This window comes from Callorhinus ursinus, unplaced genomic scaffold (assembly GCF_003265705.2).
Source record: "Callorhinus ursinus isolate GAN/ISIS: 27379988/994484 unplaced genomic scaffold, GSC_fseal_2.0 scaffold1, whole genome shotgun sequence".
NCBI classification, from domain to species: domain Eukaryota; kingdom Metazoa; phylum Chordata; class Mammalia; order Carnivora; family Otariidae; genus Callorhinus; species Callorhinus ursinus.
The window spans coordinates 20,600,493-20,621,134 of NW_027397063.1; the positions used below are offsets into that span (position 1 = coordinate 20,600,493).

The 20,642-nt window shown below is 37.3% G+C and overlaps 1 pseudogene; it reads left to right on the forward strand.

Moving 5' to 3' along the window:
* Window positions 1-11,813: 11,813 nt before the first annotated feature.
* On the forward strand, window positions 11,814-13,205 carry LOC112820988 (intraflagellar transport protein 57 homolog pseudogene; annotated as a pseudogene).
* The last annotated feature ends 7,437 nt before the right edge of the window (window positions 13,206-20,642 follow it).

Sequence of the window (20,642 nt, forward strand, 5' to 3'; positions counted from 1 at the left end):
GAATTCTTATATCATACTTATACTGTAATAAATGACAGAACATTTAAGACATGAATGTGAAAACAACAAAACTATAATCAAATTAGAAAGATATATAGAAGAAAATTTTTATAATGTAGGTGATACAAGTCAAAATAAGTCAGATACCATTCTTCACGCATCAGCTTGGCAAAATTAAAAAGATTAAGTTGATTTAAAAGTGGAGAAACTGATACTCTCCTATATTGTTAATAGGAGTATAAATCATTACAAATGTGCATACTCTATGACACAGCAATCATACTCTAAGAATCTATTCTTTGAAAATAATGAAAAGAATAGCCAGTCAAAATTTTGTCTACAATAGCAAAACATTGGAAACAACTTTAAAAATTCATAAGGGGGTAATTAAAGAAATCATAATATGTCTATACAACGGAATACCGTGCAGTCATTAAAAACAATGAGGTGGATAACCTGGAAATATGTCCTGAATATATTGTTAAGTGCTAAAAGCAATCTTTCAACTATTATGCAGTGTGGTTCTATTGACAAGAGTAATTGGTTACTGTAAGGAGAGCATAGAAACTGGCTGACTCTGCAACCCTCCACCCCTATATATCAAGCCCCTGACAATACAGTAGGAGTTGTCTCCAGGAATGAACAGTGTTTGGGTCAAAGAGACATGTTGTAACCCAAATAGGTGGTGACACCATTGAGGATTAGGCAGATGTTAGAACCAGAAGACCAGTTGCTGAGACATTATTCCCATCTCTTCACCTTTGCTGAAAATAGGTGAAGTATAAGCCCTTAGAAGATGCGTCGAACCTTCCTCCCAGGCTGGCTACTGACAGGTGGAAATCTCAACTGTATGGATGAGTTTTGATGAAAACCAATACCATGAGGGAAAAAAATGAAGAAGGAATTGATAAGTGAGTAAAACTAACTACTTATGCAATCAGAAAAAATATTTAAAATGAAATCTAATTATCCTTAAAGTGATGCAGGCAGGTATTCATCTAGGAAGCAGGGATAGGAAATTATGAAAAAGAAGTAATATATATTTGTTGAAATTAAATGACAACAACAAACCTTGATATACTGTAGACTGAATACCCATAGCTACAGGGCAAATCAGTGAGTTGGAAGAGAAAATGGAAGAATTTTCCCAGAACATGTCACAAATGCATGAAGTTTAAAAATAGAAAAAGAATCATCATTTAGAGACAGAGAGGAAATTCCCAAGAGGCCAACATTCATCTGGTATGGCTTCCAGAAGAAAAGGCTAGAGAGAATATAAAGGAAGCCATCGAATAAAATATCTGGAAGGATATATTCACAAAATAACTTACAGTGATTATAGTGAAGTAGAGTTGAAGGGCGATGGGAGAAGGTAAAGGAAAATTTTTAATAATTATAAGTGCTGAGTGATCTAAAAATTTTGTGTTGTAACAAAAGCTATGTGTACAGAAAGTGTGGGCTCAGTTATTCATAGAAAAATATTTTTATTATCTTATAATGTCTTAAAGAATATCTACAATTATCTTTTTAGATAGCTACCCAGATCAGGTAGATTTTTGCTAGCTCTGAAAATTACTATTCAATTGTCCAAAGGAAGCAAAAACTAAGTAAGCAGAATGCCTTACAAAATTTTTTTTGTTTTTTTAATAAAATTATATCTTAATGAGACTCACTCTATCTTATATACTATCAGCTAAATAAATTCATCACCATAATTCTACCTCTACTGATTTTAGTAAAACAGGTGACCATTGTAACACAAACAATTTGCTTTACTCTGCCAAAATCATTCCCATGCCTGTTTGGTTTGGTGATAGTGTCAAATAGATGTAATGTAAGAGGCCACGTCATCATAATAACAAGTAGAATCTTTTTTTAATTTTATTTTTTTATTAAAGATTTTATTTTCACAGACACAGAGAGAGACACAGCAAGAGAGGGGACACAAGCAGGGGGAGTGGGAGAGGGAGAAGCAGGCTTCCCGCGGAGCAGGGAGACTGATGCAGGGCTCAATCCCAGGGCCCAGGACCCTGGGACCCCATGACCTGAGCCAAAGGCTCAGACGCTTAACGACTGAGCCACCCAAGCGCCCCAACAAGTAGAATCTTGAAGAGATTGATGATTCTGAGAGACCTCCTACTTAATCATCTTGGGCATTTATTCCAAGTGATTGATTTGTTAATATACTATAACAATTTCCTAGTTCTTCTCAATTCTTATAGCTGCAGTCTTATCTTAAATGAAGAATGAGAATCTCATCATCTTTTTAGATAATGACATCACATCCAGACAAAGAAATAGTGGAGAGGGTTTCCCCTTCGATCTAATAAGAGGATGAGGATGTTGATGGTGTGTTTGTTGAAAGAGGCACAAGGTAGGGCTCCATAGAGTTTCACCTGCCACTTTCACCACTATCATCAGTCTTTGCTTCCAAAATTGGAATTTGGGGTCCACAAATCGAATGTAAACATTCTCATTCCATGCCAAAATATAAGAGTACCACTGTTTCCCTTATCTATTTACTGAGTGGAAAAAAGAAAAGCTACTTGGGAATGGCAGCCAAGATAAAACTGGTGCCAGGATGTAGGGGCCAGAGCAGATGGAGCAACAGAATCTCCAAACGCAGGGCTGACAAGGGAGATGAGTGAGCACAGAAGACAATGTCCCTTAAATTTTGTGTCTAGTGATAGACTAAAATTCAGCTTATCCATAGGTAAATATTGCGTTGGTGGTATAGTGGTGAGCATAGCTGCCTTCCATAGGTAAATATTAGAAGGGGCCTGGCTCAAAGATGAAAAGTTACAAGCTCAAATGAACTGTAATGTTTGCAATCTTTGAAATTCTTTTATGAAATGGCAAATAACAAGAGAGCCAATAATCATGAAAATGCTGGAGGTGAAAGACTCCAAGGTAAAGAATGAATAGTTCAAGTTATTTCAAAAGCAGTTTCTTAGCACTGGCAGGTCCTTAGCAGCTTCTAGAAAGAAATGCCTATGTTAACGCAGGAGCGGCAGATCTCCCTGAATTTTCCACATAGTTGCTTCATGTCTCTGCTTTCCTCCTGCTATGAAGACTTGATCCCCCAAGTGACATTCATTTACCAACACCACCAAAACTGAAAAACAAAACAAAACAAGAGTAAATAATGTCAATCCTGAAGTGATGTGAACTGTGACAGGAATGTGAGTGTGTGTGTGTGTGTGTGTGTGTGTGTGTGTTTCCTTAAAACAACTCCAAAGCCTCAGTTCCTTCATTGTTAGGTTTTAGAGGTTCAGTCCTTTAAGAGAGAAAACCACCTATCCTGCTGTTCCACTGCAGGCAATGGAACGCCGTAAAGCTCTATTATCTTGAAAGCACTTCTTTGGAAATTCCCAAGGCCTCATTTCTCAATCCAGCAGTGTTGTTGAACAACTGCATGTGTTCTTCAGAATCAGGATTACTGTCCACAGGAAATGTGGCCCCCCTGTCCCTTTTAAGTCTTTTTCTGTGTACTTTGAGACAGATCATTTGAAACACAGCCATGTAAAATGTCACATATCTCAAAAAAATCTTGTACTTATCCAAAGGTAGTTGTAGTAAAAAAGAGCCAGTCTTGGTCTCCTTAAACATCTTTGTGCCATTTTCTCATCCAGATGTTGGGTATTGTCTTTTACTGCCCCTCAGAAGTGCAGAGATCTTTTTCTCCTACCACCATGTCAAAAACAGATTTTATATTAACCATTTACATTTTAGTATGAATGACTTTAATCGTTATAATTATTCCCGGAAAATCTGCATTTAAGCCTTGTTTCCAACTGTCTGAAAAAAATTTTGTCCCTCATTAAGTTAAGGTATCTTATAAAATTTGGCAATTATGAATTCTTATTACATTCCATGATCTTTTCTCTTGATCCTTTATCATTCTCTTTTGCAAGAACCTAATATTTCAGTGATCAAAATCCATTTATTTGGTACTTTCTTCCCTCCCTCATGTTTATCTAAACCCCCAGATGCTTAGAGAATCCCACACCCACATGGCCTAGAAGTTCTACTTCCTTAAGCCCTTTATCTTAAAAATTACTCAAGCTGGAATTTCTGAGTGTGGAAAAGGGTCAGGAAGATTTGAGAATGAGAATAGTAAAATAAACAGGAAGAAGATAAGAACACTGGTGTCCTCAAACCTAAAAAGTGAAATGTACCCATATATTCCTCCTCCTTTCCTTTCTTCCCAACACCTCCAAAGAGCCAGCGACAACCTACAACAAGAAGCAGCAAAACTCAAAGCAGGGAAAGAGAAAAAAATCCAACGACAAAGCCCTCACCTCTTCCACATTTGACTTCCAGGCTGTACCAAGCCAGAACTGAGAGAAGTTAGTTATAAATGAAGTAAGAATTTATATTAAAACTCCGGCCTGAATCTATTACTAAAACGAGGCTGTTTTTGAATTTGAAAATGATCAGAGTTCTTTTATAATCAGAAAAAATAGAGAAGTTTTAAGTCCAAGATATCAAAGTCGGTAAAAAATAGAACCACTTAACTGAGTAGTTTAAAGGGACAGTAGAAGAAATAGAAATGGTGTCTTTGGCATGCACCCCAAGGAGAGGTGCACATACCATACCTTGACATAAGCTGTATTTGTTTTGTTTTCATGTAGAGAGCAATATTTGAAGCAGAATTGTCTATGAAGTAAGATGACAATGGCCCTGATATTTATGTTCTTTAGTTTGTCACTGGTCTTGGAGAGAGCAAATGCAATCCAGAGACTAACATGTCAAGTGTGCTGAATAACAAGGAGTCAAAAAGTGCTCAGTACAATAATTAGTGATACCAATAATTTAATGTTAAAGCTTGATGAAAGAGCAAAATACAAAAAACAAATGAAAACAATATCTGCAGCCTTTATTATAAAAATCCTATCTCTAGCCCAGGGTGGAGACATCTTTGGGCTGATGAGGAAAAGTCCCTGGGGAGCTACTGTAGCCCTAGATGAGAGAGAAAGAGTTTTGAGGAGTCTGAGAATGAGCACCTTTCCTCTTTAAGGAATTACAGAAGAGGAAAGTATCTGTAGATTTGTGAAAATGACCACAATAAGGCAGCTGTCAGAAGTATGGGGTGCTACCTCACTTCTTTCTTCAAATCAATGGACTCAGGTGGACTTTACCTCATAAAACAAAATTACCAGAGTTCAGACTCTGGTTTTGAAGATTTTTAAAGCTTGCCAGCAAGTTGACATTGTTCTCATTGAAAGTGTAAAATCTAAGTCCCCATCTCTTGGAAATACACTGACTTCAGTGACTCTTTTAAATAACTGAATCAACAGTGGCGATGTACGAATTTTGAGTCTAGGTCATAAAAAGAGATAAAATTTCCACTTGGCTCTCTCTTGGAATGTGGCCTTGGAGCGCTGAACCACCATGTACGAATTCCAACAAATTCCTGAAACCACTGTGCTGGAGAGAAACAAAGAGAACAGAGAGAGGCAGATATGTTATAAGGAGCCTCAGCTGTTGGCATCTTCCCAGCCTCAGTGCAATAGGTGAATGTGCAAGCTGTCAGATGATTCTGGTCCAGCAGTATGTGACTGCAACCATGAGAGATGCTCTGGGTAAGAACCAACCAACTGAGCCCAGTCAACCCCAGAAACCTGCAAAATAATAATAAAATGCAAATGCTTTTAACCCACAAATTGTTGTTTTTAGATGGGTTGTTACACATCAATAAATAGTTGTAACACTAGTACTCAGCAGTACTTTACAAACGAGGCTGAACAGTCACCTGGTCTGTAGAAAAATATGGAAATTTAATTTCTATGAATTTGTTATTGAATCATCTTCATACTTAATCATTGAAGTGTAATTTAATACTTTACCCAAAATTAATTTAGCAGTACATGCATATGATTTATAAACACACAAACATATGCTTGGGGATGCTTCTCAAAATATTTTACTGATAAGTACATACTATAAAAATATTTAGACCACTGTTGTGGTAGACCAAATCTTCTGTTAGGAATCTGAAGATTGAGTTAAGGTCTCCATTCAGTCCTGCTAATTTTGTAACCTTGAGCATATCTCTGTATCTCTGTATCTTGAGCATAGGCAGATCGGCAAGTGAGAATTAATGATAACTACATCACATTCATAAAGGCAAATTTCAGGGCACCTGGGTGGCTCAGTTGGTTAAGCGTCTGCCTTCGGCTCAGGTCATGATCCCGGGGTCCTGGGATCAAGCCCTGTGTCAGGCTCCCTGCTCCAAGGAGAGCCTGTTTCTCTCTCTAGCCTCTGCCTGCTGCTCTGCCTACTTGTGTTCTTGCTCTATCTCTCTGTCAAATAAATAAATAAAATCTTAAAAAAAAAAGAGTTAAAAAAAGGCAAATTTCAAAACTTAAAAGTAATAGAAAAATGTCTTACTATATTACATTTTCCCAAATTTTACTATTTTAGGAAAAAGCTTTGTGCTGTCTCAGGAACAGGGTAGACTTCATAATCATAAGCTTTTTTTTTTAAGGCAAATTCAAATTAATTTTATTCTATAAAGCTAACTAAAATACAAGGTCTTAGAAATACTTTAGCCTTTCTTCTGATATTGTCATCTGCACTAAGCTCAAAATGTTGTCATAATCCTTAGGTTTGAAGTCTGATTTTTTTTTTTAAATGGCCTTTTTTTTTTAACAGATTTAGATTTACAGAAAAATCTAGGAAACAGTATAGAGTTCCCGGACCCAGCTTCTCCTTTTATTACTATCTTACTTTAGTATGGTACATTTGTTACAACTGATGAATCAATACCTAATATCCCTTTTTAGTTCCAGGATTCTATCCAGAATGCCACATTACATTTAGCTGTTAAGTCTCCTCAGGCTCTTGGTGCCTGTGACAGTTACTTAGACTTTGTTTTTGCTTGATAATCTAGACAGACTTGAGGAGTAGTGGTCAGGGTTTTTGCAGTATGTCCCCCCACTGGAATTTGTATTTTTCTTATGATTTTACTGTGGTTACAGATTTAGGGGGAAGAATATCATGGAATAAAAGGGCAATTTTCATCAAGGGTACATACGATCAGCAGAATTTATGACTGTTGCTGTTGATCTTAACCACCTGAGTTAGTGTTTATTAGGCGTCTCCACTATTAAGTTACTCTTTCCACCCCTTTCCATGTTCTTCTGTTTGGAAAGAAGTCATTCTGTGCAGTCCACACTTAAGGAGTGGGGAGTTATGCTCCTTTCCCTGAGGGCAGAATATCTACATAAATTACTTAGACTTCTTTTACATAGATTTGTTCCTTCTCCTACCATTATCCATTTATTCAATCATTTGTTATATTGATATTTTTAAGACAGTATGGACTCATAAATATTTATTTTACATTCAGGGTTAAATTCCAATACTGTTTCATTTTCTTGCTTAAATTGTTCCAGTTTGGGCCATGAAGAGCTCTTTTGGTTGGCTTCTGTTTCCCTTTGACACACTCCCATCAATATGAATTTTATTTGTGAGCATTTCCTTATTTTCTGGCATTACAAGATGATCCAGACTCATCTTGTGTATTTCCTACTCCAGTTCTAGAATCAATAATTCTCCAGGGAGTTCTAGTTATCATGCTTTGTGCTATCAAGAAAATATGCAATGTATGTTATCTTATGCACCCTGAAAATATCATTTAACCTACGATAAAACCAAATGCACTGAGATTTTTATAATTTATCATAATTATGTGGAAAAGGTGGAATGGGGAGGATCTGATAATAAAAGCCGTGAATACATGAAGAGACTGTAATCATAGAAAAAAACCGGTGAGATTAGAAGAGTTTACGCGTACAAACTTACCGATATTTTACCAATAATGATCATAGAAAAGATAAAGGTCGGAAAAATCCACACTTCAATCCTCACACACGGATTTTCAGTTGAAACACCAAATATACTATTGAAGAAGGATGAGGAAGTAAAGCTGAGGGAGTCAAGTTTTATTGTGTATGATATTAAAATTCTGTACTGTCACCTGGTGAGATTCTACCAATTTGTAGCAAACACCTAGAGGCAGAGGAGGACAGATAGACAAGCAAGACATAAGACCACCTCAAGTTTATCAGCATTATCTGCATCCGCTTTAGACTATGAAGAAAGAGAAGTCATGTTTTAAAAACAACAGTAGAAATTTGGGTCTGGAAAAGTCATTAGCAGTGATATTATTAATATTATTGGATTACATCGCTAGCACTGCCGTAACAAAATGCCACAGACTAGGTTGCTAAAACAACAGAAATTTAATTTCTCACTGTTCTGGAGGATAAAAGACCAAGATCAAGGTGATGGCAGGTTTGGTTTCTTCTGAGACCTCTCTCCTTGGCTTGCAGATGGCTACCTTCTAGTGTCCTTCATATGGTCTTTTTTCAGTGCTCATGCATCCCTGGTGTCTCCGTGTGTCCAGATTTCCTCTTTTCATAAGGACACCAGTCAGGATGGATTAGGACACACCCTAATGGCCTCCTTTTAACTTAATCATCTCTTTAAAGGCCTGCCTCCAAATATAGTAACATCCTGAGGTACTTGGGGTTAGAGTTTCAACACAGGAGTTTTGAGGTAGAACAGTTCAGCCCAAAACATAGTCCAAACTCATTATTTTGCAGATGAGAAAACCAAGATTCAGTGAAGTAAACAGATTCATCTAGGATTATAAAAAGCTGGGATTCAAAACCAATTCCTTCTCCCAGGCCACAGCTTTTTCTCCACTGTACTGTCTCTAGAAAAAGCTATTCTAGGATTAAAATGACAGTGCAGGACATGGAAAATTCCTTATAGTAATATTGTCTTAAGTTTTGTAAAACTGTGCTAGAATATACGATCAAATCCAAGAGAAATTAATTCACAGAAAATTCCAAGCATAGTATAGTCTCATTTTTTAATTAAGATTTTTAATTATGAAGTAAATGCAAAGTAAAGAAAATAATACAATATCCTTCAAACAAATTTTATTGTAAATAAAAATTATAGATACAGTAAAATTCCTACCCCTCTCCATTTGTTATCTACTATCCTGAACTTGGTGCATATTATTCTTATGAATAGTTTTGTAATTGTATTTCATGTGTATATGTACATTAATAATACATACTGTTGTTTGTGTGTTTTAAATTTCAAATAACTCGTATCACACTATATCTTATTTTTTACTCATATTTGTGACAAATGTATGTTGACATAGGTTGATACAGCCATTTATTTTAGTTAAGAAATTATAGTATGTAGCATAAATAGAACACATTTAAAATTTATTTATAGCCCTATTAGGTGACAAGTTTTTCCACTTTATTATAATCAGTCTAGACTTGATTTTTTTTTTTTTCTTGTGAATGTTTGGGGAAATATTTCTAGGTTGTAGACATCGATATAAAATTACTGGTTGGATGCTATGCTCATCTTCAACTTTTCTAGAATTACCAAATTTCTCTCCCAAGTATATCACTATGTACACCCACCAGCAACCCCTCAGAGCTCCTAGCAACTGATATCTTGCCAAGATTTGTGTTATCTGACCAATTAATTTCGCTTATCTAATGGGTATTAAATATTTCACTATGATTTAATTTGCACTTCACTAATTACTAGTTAGCTTAAACAGCTTTTCAGCTTATGGTCCATTGGTTAATAATTGCCGATGTGTTATCCTCTGCCTATTTGTTCTGAATTGTTTATACTTTTTTTCTTTGTTGATTATATAGTTGCAAATATTATTACCCTTTTTGTCACTTGTATTTTCATTTCTTTTAAAGATTTTATTTAGTTATTTGCCAGAGAGAGAGCAAGGGCAAGTGAGAGAGTGAGTGCACAAGCAGGGGGAGCAGCAGACAGAGGGAAAAGCTGAGCAAGGAGCCCGATGCGGGGCTCAATCCCAGGACCTGGGATCATGACCTGAGCAGAAGGCAGACACTTAACCAACTGAGCCACCCAGGTGTCCCATGTATTTTCATTTTTTAGTGAACCCATTGATAATTTTTTAAATTTGTTCTTGAGGTATAAACTAACATCGAAGTGTGTAAGTTCTAAGTGTACATAAATTTTTACATATTTATGTACCTGTGTACCCACCACACTAATCAAAGTATAAAACAATTCTAGCACCCCGGCAGGCTTCCTGGTGTTCCCTCCCGGTCAATACTTTCTACAAAAGTAACCAGTATTCTGACATCAGCCATGACAGGTCAGTTTTGCCTGTTCTTACTTCATAGGATTATAAAGATACAATGTCGATTCCTGTAACTGGTTTCTTTTGTCAGCATTTTATTTGTGAGATTCATCCATGTTGTGAGTAGCTATAGTTCATTCTTTACTACAATTCATTCATTCTAATGCTGGTGGCCATTTGGGTTGTGTCTAGTGATAGGAACACTAGAACCATGACTAGAAGTGCTGTAAATATTATTGAATATGTAGATTTGCTTAGTCATGGAGTAGCATTTGTTTAGAACCAGTAGAAACTAACAGAAAGTTTTACAAAGTAGTTATCTCAATTTACACTCCAATCAGCAGTGTGTGAATGTTCCAAATGCTCCACACCGATGTCAACACTAGGTATGTCAATCCTTTTAATTTTAGTCACTCTGGTAGGAAATTAAAGGTATCTCATTGTGGTTTTAATTTTTGCATTTCCTTAATGATGTTGAGCACATTTGAAGATATTTACTTGTTACTCCTTTATAATTTCCATGTTTTTCTTGTTTACAAAAGTATTTCCTACTCTAATCGCATGAAGATAAGTTCTTTTAAAATGTTTTGTTTTCTTTTTATATTTAGTATATAATCTACTTGCAGAAATTATAATCTACTTGGAATATAGTTTTATATTGGTGAGAGGTGTCTAGGTTTACATGTTGCCAAAGGTATAGCTACTTACACCAGTACCATTTACTGAATACTCTATCTTTGGTCTACTAATTTGGTAATACCTTCTTTGTCTTGATTACAATAGCTTTTAGAATGATGCATTATAATTAAAACAATGTCAGAGATAGATGACGCCCCCCCAAAAAAAAGATGAAGAAGAAAAGAAAAAAGAAAACATCAGAACACACAGAAACAGACCTGCATGGATCTGAGAACGGAGATCTGACTTTTGATGATCTCTACTATTCATGTTTCTATTTTATTTCACTAACTTCCTTATCTTCATTATAGCCTTCCCTCTGGTTTCTATTTTTATTCTTTAACTTCTTTAGTCCAATGCCTTAATCATTACTCATCACTCTGACTTCTCTTCAAATGAATTTAAGGCTATACATTCCCTCTACCACTTGAGTGGCATCTGGTAAGTTTTGTTATAAAATGTGTTCATTGTTATCCAGTACTAAATATTTTCTAATTTACATCTTTATTTTTACTTTGACCCATGAAATATTTAGAAATTTATTATATTAATTCCCTAACGTATGAGGAATTTTTGTTAAATTTTTGTATTATAGATATTAATTTTAATTTATTTAAATATTTCTATTTATTTCCCTGGTCAGGGAATGTTGTCTGTGTAATACTGATTCATTTGTATTTTTGAGACTTTTTTTCAGGCTGAAAACATAATTAATTTTTGTACATTCCATCTTCTTGAAAAGAACATGCATTTTATAAATACTGGGTACAAGGTCTACAAAAGTCCGTGGGTTAAGAAGGTTAATTGAAATGTTCAAGTCTTCTACAGTCTTATTAATATTTCATTGGCTTAATCTATTTATTAACTGAAGGTTTAAAAATTCCTCATTATATTTGAAACAAAAGTGGACACAAATACCTGTATTAAGAGGCTATATTCTGGCCTGGTAACCGGTCGCGGCGGTCCTGGGTGCGGCGGCTCTGGCGGCGGAGGCCGCGGAGGTCTGCGGGCCGGGGCCCACGCCAGGCGCTTTCCGCCTGCTTTGTGATGGCGGCCGCGGCCGCAGTGGTCACGTCGTCAGGTTTGGAGGGTGGAATGTCTCCGTCCCGCGGCGAAGGGTCAGGGGAGGTGGTCGTGGAGCGGAGGCCCGGCGCGGCCTACCACATGTTCGTGGTGATGGAGGACCTGGTGGAGAAGCTGAAGCTGCTCCACTATGAGGAGGAACTCCTCCGGCAGAACAACCTGAAGCCCCCGTCCAGACACTATTTCGCACTGCCTACCAACCCTGGTGAACAGTTCTACATGTTTTGCACTCTTGCTTCTTGGTTGATTAACAGAGCAGGACGCCCCTTTGAGCAACCTCAAGAATATGATGACCCTAATGCAACTATATCTAACATACTATCTGAGCTTCGATCATTTGGCAGAACTGCAGATTTTCCTCCTTCAAAATTACAGTCAGGTTATGGAGAACATGTATGCTATGTTCTTGACTGTTTAGCAGAAGAAGCATTAAAATATATTGGTTTCACCTGAAAAAGACCAACATACACAGTGGAAGAGTTAGAAGAAGAAACTGTCCCAGAAGATGATGCAGAATTAACATTAGATAAAGTGGATGAAGAATTTGTGGAAGAGGAGACAGACAGTGAAGAAAACTTTATTGATCTCAACATCTTAAAGGCTCAGACATATCGCTTGGATATGAACGAGTCTGCCAAACAAGAAGATATTTTGGAATCCACAACAGATGCTGCAGAATGGAGTCTCGAAGTAGAACGTGTACGACCACAACTGAAAGTCATGATTAGGACTGACAATAAGGATTGGAGAATCCACGTTGACCAAATGCACCAACACAAAAGTGGAATAGAATCTGCTCTAAAGGAGACCAAGGGATTTTTGGATAAACTTCGTATTGAAATTAGTAGGACTCTGGAAAAGATTGGCAGCCGAGAAAAGTACATCAACAACCAGCTTGAGCACTTGATTCAAGAATATCGTGCAGCTCAAACCCAACTGAGTGAGGTGAGGGAGCGCTACCAGCAGGGTAACGGTGGGGTGATGGAAAAGACCAGGCTCCTGTCTGAGGTGACAGAAGAACTAGAGAAGGTAAAGCAAGAAATGGAAGAAAAAGGCAGCAGCATGACTGATGGCGCTCCCTTGGTAAAGATTAAACAGAACTTAACAAAGCTGAAGCAAGAAACCATTCAGATGGACATCAGAATTGGTGTTGTGGAACACACCTCACTCCAGTCAAAACTGAAGGAGAAGTCCAACATGACTAGGGACATGCATGCAACAATCATTCCAGAATCTGCAATAGGCTCTTATTAAAACATACTGTTTTTCATGCTTCTGATTAGTTGTTTTTTTATATCAAAGTATATTTCATGTGGCAAGATTTCAAAACACAATTATACCTCTTAAAGCATGTTCGGTGGGTATTTTTTTACATATATACACATACATATTGTATCACGGTGTTTACGGATGGTTAAAGCCTTTAAATTGAATCTAATATATAATAAAGTAATTAAAAACTCAAAAAAAAAAGAGGCTATATTCTTAGAGCATACAAGTTTAAGACTGTTATATCCTTCTGGCGAATTGTTTCTTTTACCTACCTGTTGTTAGAAACAAATGAAGCAGGCGCCTGAGTGGCTCAGTTGGTTAAGCGACGGCCTTCGGCTCAGGTCATGATCCTGGAGTCCTGGGATCGAGTCCTGCATTGGGCTCCCTGCTCAGCAGGGAGTCTGCTTCTCCCTCGGACCCTCCCCCATCTCATGCTCTCTCTCTCTATCTCATTCCCTCTCTCAAAAAAATAAATAAAATCTTAAAAAAAATTTAAAATAAAGGCTTTTGGCTTTCGGCTCGGGGAGGCAAAGGTGCAACTTTCTTCAGTCGTCCCGAATCCGGGTTCATCCGACACCAGCCACCTCCGCCATGCCGCCTAAGTTCGACCCCAACGAGATCAAAGTCGTGTACCTGAGGTGCACCGGTGGCGAAGTCGGTGCCACGTCTGCCCTGGCCCCGAAGATAGGCCCGCTGGGTCTGTCTCCAAAAAAGGTTGGTGATGACATCGCCAAGGCAACCGGTGATTGGAAGGGTCTAAGGATTACGGTGAAACTGACCATTCAGAACAGACAGGCCCAGATTGAAGTGGTACCTTCTGCCTCTGCCCTGATTATCAAAGCCCTCAAGGAACCACCAAGAGACAGAAAGAAGCAGAAAAACATTAAGCACAGTGGAAATATCACTTTTGATGAGATTGTCAATATTGCCCGACAGATGCGACACCGATCTTTAGCGAGAGAACTGTCTGGAACCATTAAAGAGATCCTGGGAACTGCCCAGTCTGTGGGCTGCAATGTAGATGGCCGCCACCCTCATGACATCATAGATGACATCAACAGTGGTGCGCTGGAATGCCCGGCTAGTTAACTACAAAGGAAAATGTTTCAATAAAGGATCATTTGACAACCAAAAAAAAAAAAAAAAGAAACAAATGAAGCATTTCTTTTCCCTAAAAGTTCTATTTTTAAATACTTTTAAGGTTCTTTTAAAAATACTTTAAAAAAACCCATTTCCTTCTTAACGTTTTAGTTTCTTCTTTTATGTCTTAAAACATTTTCAGTGTTTTTATTTATTTTTTATGGTGTTTTTTTTAAGATTTTATTTATTTACTTTTCAGAGAGAGAGACGCTTAACTGACAGAGCCACCCAGGCATCCCCATTTTTAGTACTTTTAGATTGCTCTATTATACAAAGTTCTGGAGGTTCTATTCTGTTTGTCATCTCTTATTTTTTGTCATTTTTGTGTGGATTCCTGTATGACATGGATAATGTAGTCTAATTCCACTATGATTTTACAAAGGCTTCTGCAAGATGTTCAAGAGTATCCCAGCCAGGGACCATCTTTTATGCTAATCTCTCAGTTTGCAGTTTCAGTTTGGATCCCTAACTTGCAAGAAGAAGAACTAGGTGTTTTGAATTCTCAGAAAAGACCACTGTAGTGTTTCACTTCTATTTCCACTTGGATCCCAGTTAGAGAAAGTTACCTTATTCCTAGTTGGATTTTTTTCCCCTTAGTATATTATTTCTCTCAATAGCATAGCTCTTCAGGGATCTTGGCTTTTGTACTGATCTTGGCTCCAAAGGCTGTCAAATCCCAGGCCTCAAATTCAGCCCCTACATGAGACTTAAAATACAACTCCAGGACTGAGACTTCCATAAACTGCACAGTGAATTAATGCACTTAGCACTCCAGGGATCAGTTGCCTCTTCTTTTTTGGCACCTTGGCATTTCCCTTTCTTCTGCTGAACTCATTGGTGCATTTAAAATTTATTACATTTTATCCATGTTTGCAGCAGGAGGATAATCACACCTTTGTTTGCTTTCATCAGGCATCCCAGTGGAAGCATCCTACTTAAGCATCCTATACAACTTGTATATGGAAATTTAAGAGCTAGTAATTCCTTGTTTCCACACTGAACTACAGACTATTAATACTTTGAGAAGACATTTCACATGGAGGCAAAGAACAAAAACTTGGGGAAATCATTAACAAAATACTTTGCAAATGATGTAAAATGGGAAAGTGTTCAAAATGTGTTCTGTCCCAATATTGCCTTCACACTCAAAGTAGTACAAAAGGACTCATGATTTCAATGCATTGACATACATATTAATTATGCACATGGGATAGAAACATATAGTTACACATTACTGGTTCAGTACCCTGTGCACGCTATTTAATTGCTTTCAAGTATATAACATGTGTTCTGTCATTTCATTTTACCATGTTTTTTTTTAATAAGATGAAAACAATATAGGAAATAGACACACAAAAAGGAGTGAAAACCTGGGGCACCTGGGTGGCTCAGTTGGTTAATCGTCCGCTCTTGATTTTGGTACAGGTCCTGATCTCAGTGTTGTGAGATGTAGCCCTGGGTTGGGCTCCTCTGGATGTGGAGACAGTCTGTCTCTTCCTTCTCCCCCTTCTCTCTCCCTCTCTAAAAAAAAAAAAGAGTGAAAATCAATCTCATTTTCTTTTCATTACATTAATTACAATATTTCAAAACATTAATATAGTTTTATTCTGCACTGTGTGATTAAGGAAGATATGAAATCAGCATTATAAAGGAGGAAAGAGCAATTTTTCTGGGATGGTGGACTTCTGTCTTGCTTCCAGGCAAACAAAGGAATATAAGGCCCAAATAAAATCCCAGTCACTCCTATAATTTTGATTCTTACATTCTTAAATCTCTTCCAATATGGTGTAACAATTTACTAGACTGTTTAAATCGCCATGTGTCAGCCCATGTTGCATTTTGCAAGAAAAATAATATTTTTTCAAAATTACTGAATAGTTTGTTTCATAACGTGCTTTCAGCTTCACACAAGGAAGATGGTGTGAATCTTGATTCATTTTTCTATTATAGGTACTAGATTTCCACTAATCCATGGGTAAACTCCAACCCAGTTCTTCCACATATCTGACCAACAATGGTATGAAGTTAAGGCACTGGGGCTAGAAATATAACAAAGCTGATTGGCCTATAAAACCCATCCCCCTGACCTTATTAACACTGTACTCTCACTTCAAAATAGGCTGAGTTGTGACTTCTGGAACAACTTATGGTGCACTAAGGAAATCTGTGTGAATTAGATCATTCTCCCATGACCAGGGAAAGCAGGAAGGCTCAAAATTACATTTAGTCCAAACAAATAATTCTTTACACTAATCAGACACCAAGACAACTACAAGCCACATGTCAGCACAGGCGAGGGCGATATTTAGATGAGGCATTGCAGTGGTTAGTAGTTTGCATTGCCTTTAAAAATTCACTTGACGAATATCAGCATAATCCCACATGCATTATCAGATTATCTCAAGCTCTTTTCAGATGTGTTTTCAAGGCCAGATGATATTTCAAAAAAACCGATTTTAGATTAGATGCTAGAAAATTAGCAAACTTTATAAATGGAAATTTATCATTACTATTTAATGCTTTTATAATAAAATTTGCCTTAATTACTTAATACATTTTACAAATATTTTTATTCATTTTTTCCAGTGCTTGTATAAATGCAATAAACAGGATGATTGTGTCTCCTTCATAGAGAAAGTAATGTAAATTCATGAAGGAAGCAAAGAGATTAGAACCACCCAAATTTTCCAATTATTTCAAATCAAATGATGATCATTCTTATTCAGTGATTCTGAAATTATTTCATAGAACAGCCCACATGACCTCAATCCTCTGTCCCTATTTACACTGGCACATACACACAAAAAACAAATAATAAAGGGAAGGGAAAAGTTTTAATTCGAAAGATCTCTCTCTCCTACTCTCTCTCTCACACACACATACACACACACCACTCCTCTCTCTCTCAGAGATTAACTGGAACTGATAAGTGATAGGAGACCTAGTAAAGAAGTCACAAGAAAAGGAAAGAGGAAACTACTTTTTTTTTTTTTTAAGATTTTACTTATTTAAGAGAGAGAGCGAGCATGCACGAGTGGAGGGGTGGGGGGGTGGAAGGCTGCAGAGGGAGAGGGAAAAGCAGTCTCCCCGCTAAACCGGAAGCCCAACAAGGGGGCTCAATCCCAACACCTGGAGATCATGACCTGAGCTGAAAGCAGCCATTCCAAAGCAGCCACTTAACCAACTGAGTCACCGAAGTGCCCCAGGAAGAGAAAACTATTAAGAAGAACAAAAAGCTGTCAGGAAATTTTAGGAAAGTACTTAGTTCTACTAAGAGTGAGTGTTTCCAGGGGCACCTGGGTGGCACAGTCAGTTAAGTGGCTGGCTCTTGATTTCAGTTCAGGTCAGGACCTCAAGGTCCTGGGATAGGCTCCCACTTTGTCCTTGGCTCTGCGCTCATCCAGTAGTCCGCTTGAGGATTCTTTCTCTCCCTCTCCCTCTGCCCCTCCCTCCCACCTGCCCCACCCCCAGGGAAAGCAGGAAGGCTTTCCTTCCCCCCCCTCCTTGCCACCCCCCCATCGTGTGCTCTCTTTCTCTCTCTAAATAAATGAATAAATATTTAATTTTTTTAAGATTTTTGATTATTTATTTGAGAGAGAGAAAGCAAAGAGGAGTGTGAGAGGGAGAAGCAGACTCCCCACTGAGCAGAGAGCCCGACAGGGGGCTAGATCCCAAGACCCAGAGATCATGACCTGAGCCCAAGGCAAATGCTTACCCGACTGACCCTCCCAGGTTCCCCATGAATAAATCTTTAAAAAAAAAGGAAAAAAAAAATGAGTGTTTCTGAACTCCACATAAAAAAATACATATTTGTGACTGTATTTACAAGAAAGGATTCATATATTACATATTATTTTAAATATATTTTTAAAAGATTTTATTTATTTATTTATTAGAGCGGGGGGAGAGAGAGAGAGAAACACCATGAGAAGGGAGAGGGTCAGAGGGAGAAGCAGGCTCCCCGGGAGCTTGATGCTGGACTCGATCCCAGGACTCCGGGATCATGACTTGAGCCAAAGGCAGTCGCTCAGCCAGCTGAGCCACCCAGGCGCCCATATTATTTTTCTTAAATTTAGTTTAATTTTAATTTATCAGTATATCATGATCATCTTTCAATGTCAAGAAATAGTTCTACAACTTCATTTTTAATTGTTCATTTGTATTCTATTAGATTGATGTGGCATAATATAATTAATCCATTAATCCCCTTGCTGGATATTTCAATTTTATTTTTTTTATTTTTTAAAAGATTTTATTTATTTACTTGTCAGAGAGAGAGAGAAAGCACAAGCAAGGGGAGCAGAAGGCAGAGGGAGAAGCAGGTTCCCCACTGAGCAAGGAGCCCGTTGCGGGACTTGATCCCAGGACCCTGGGACCATGACCGGAGCTGAAGGCAGACTCTTAACTGACTGAGCCACCCAGGCATCCCTGGATATTTCAATTTTAAAGTAGTCTGGTGGTCCCTTTTTCATTTTTGGTCTTCCAAGCTTCATTCCCTCTCCCCAACAGCACCCTGATTTCTAGGGAAGTAACTCTTTTCCATTGTTTTAAGTCCTGGGGGAGAAAAATTCTCAGAGACTGCCTTCTATTACAGAAGCCCAAGGAAAGAAATGATCTCTTCTGGTTCAACAGCCAGGTGTTGGAATGTAACCTAAATTTGGCCAGTTGGAAGCCTTCTCCTGGGACTCTGGATGTGGTGTTTTGAATTAAGTACAGAAGGAAAATGTTAGAGGTTGTTCATCCCAACAGGGGTAGTGTCTGCTAAAGTTGTGAGGACATCTGGACCAGATCTGCTAGCTACAGGACAGTGTGCTTCTTTCCTCTTACTTCATGATAACCTGATGCTTTCCATTCTTCTGGAGACTGCCAGGAAGCCTCATAATAAATAAATGTCTGTGGAAGTCTGATTCTGTAGCATTAACTAAGAATTTCAATATTATAAAAGTCTTTAATAAAAACCTTATAGATATATTTTTTTACTTATCCATTTTTATTTCTTTAAATCTCAGAAGTGCTAAGCCAGAAGTATGCAAAACTTTAAAAATTAATTCCCTAAAAATATAGCATAGAGGTCAGGAATGCTAGCCAACCTCCTACTGTGCAGCCCAGTGCAACTTATCTCTGGGCCTCAGTTTATTCACTTATGAGATTAATCGTAGCACCAATTAGAGCTATGGTGAGGAAAAAAATGGAAGAATAAATACAAAGCTTAGCACATCTTAAATTATCAATAAATGTTAGATTTTTATTGGAAAGAATGTTCAAATTATGCTCTCACTGGCAATGTCTAGGTGTACTCATTCACTCCTTTGCTTTCACTTGGCTCTCCCTTGGTCCCCTTTATCTATTCCTATATGCCTGCTCTACAGTTTAAATTCTTGGCAGGGGAATTTTGCATAATTTTGGGCTTCATTTTGACCCTCCCTTTAACTCAATGATAGATTCTACAAAAGGCAGACCAAATTTAGGAATCCTTCAGTATAGATCATCAGATATTTTTTTCTGAAATTTTAAGAAAAAGAATATATTTGATATATTAAGGAAACATTGTCATATTGTCATAGTTAATATTTAACTTTTAGTTAAATTTTTTAAAAAAGCTGTCAAATTTCCTTACCATTACTTAGTTTACTATATTTTGATTTAATTACATATGTGGAGGTGTGATATCATAACCTTTTCAGTGCTAATGGTTTCTAAAGATCTTAATCCAGCCCTCATTCTAAAAGATGGTGCAAAATAAACTTAGAAACGGAAGGTAAACGTCAGGCACTAAAAAATAATTTTGGGTAAAGCATTTTAGGAAAATAAAAGGCAACACCATGATTAACAATATAAGAGTAGTAAGAATTTCTTCACATGGCATGGAAGAAGAAAGGAAATTTAAGCACAAAAACGGAAGAGAATTTAGTTAGATGTAAAATAGGGTCAATGTAAGAAAAGGCTTCAGAATCTCAACTGCATTGTGTAACAGAGACACCTGCTGGTTATAATATATTTCACTGTTAAAATTCTCAAATACATTTGTTCTTTCATTCTACATCCTGTTCCCCCAGATTGTCTCTAAACCACTGAAAATTCACAGCATGAACATGATGATAGATTCCTATAAAAAGATAATTAAATCAATGGAGTGTATTTTTCATTTTGAATCTAGGGAAAAATCTGTGCAACAAGACAATGTTGTTAATGCCATTTTAATATAATTACATTACGTCTGCTTTGTGTAATGTAATAATGCTGCTAAAAGTTAAAGTATACCATACAACTCTCCTTTACCAGAAAAATATAACTAGTGTTT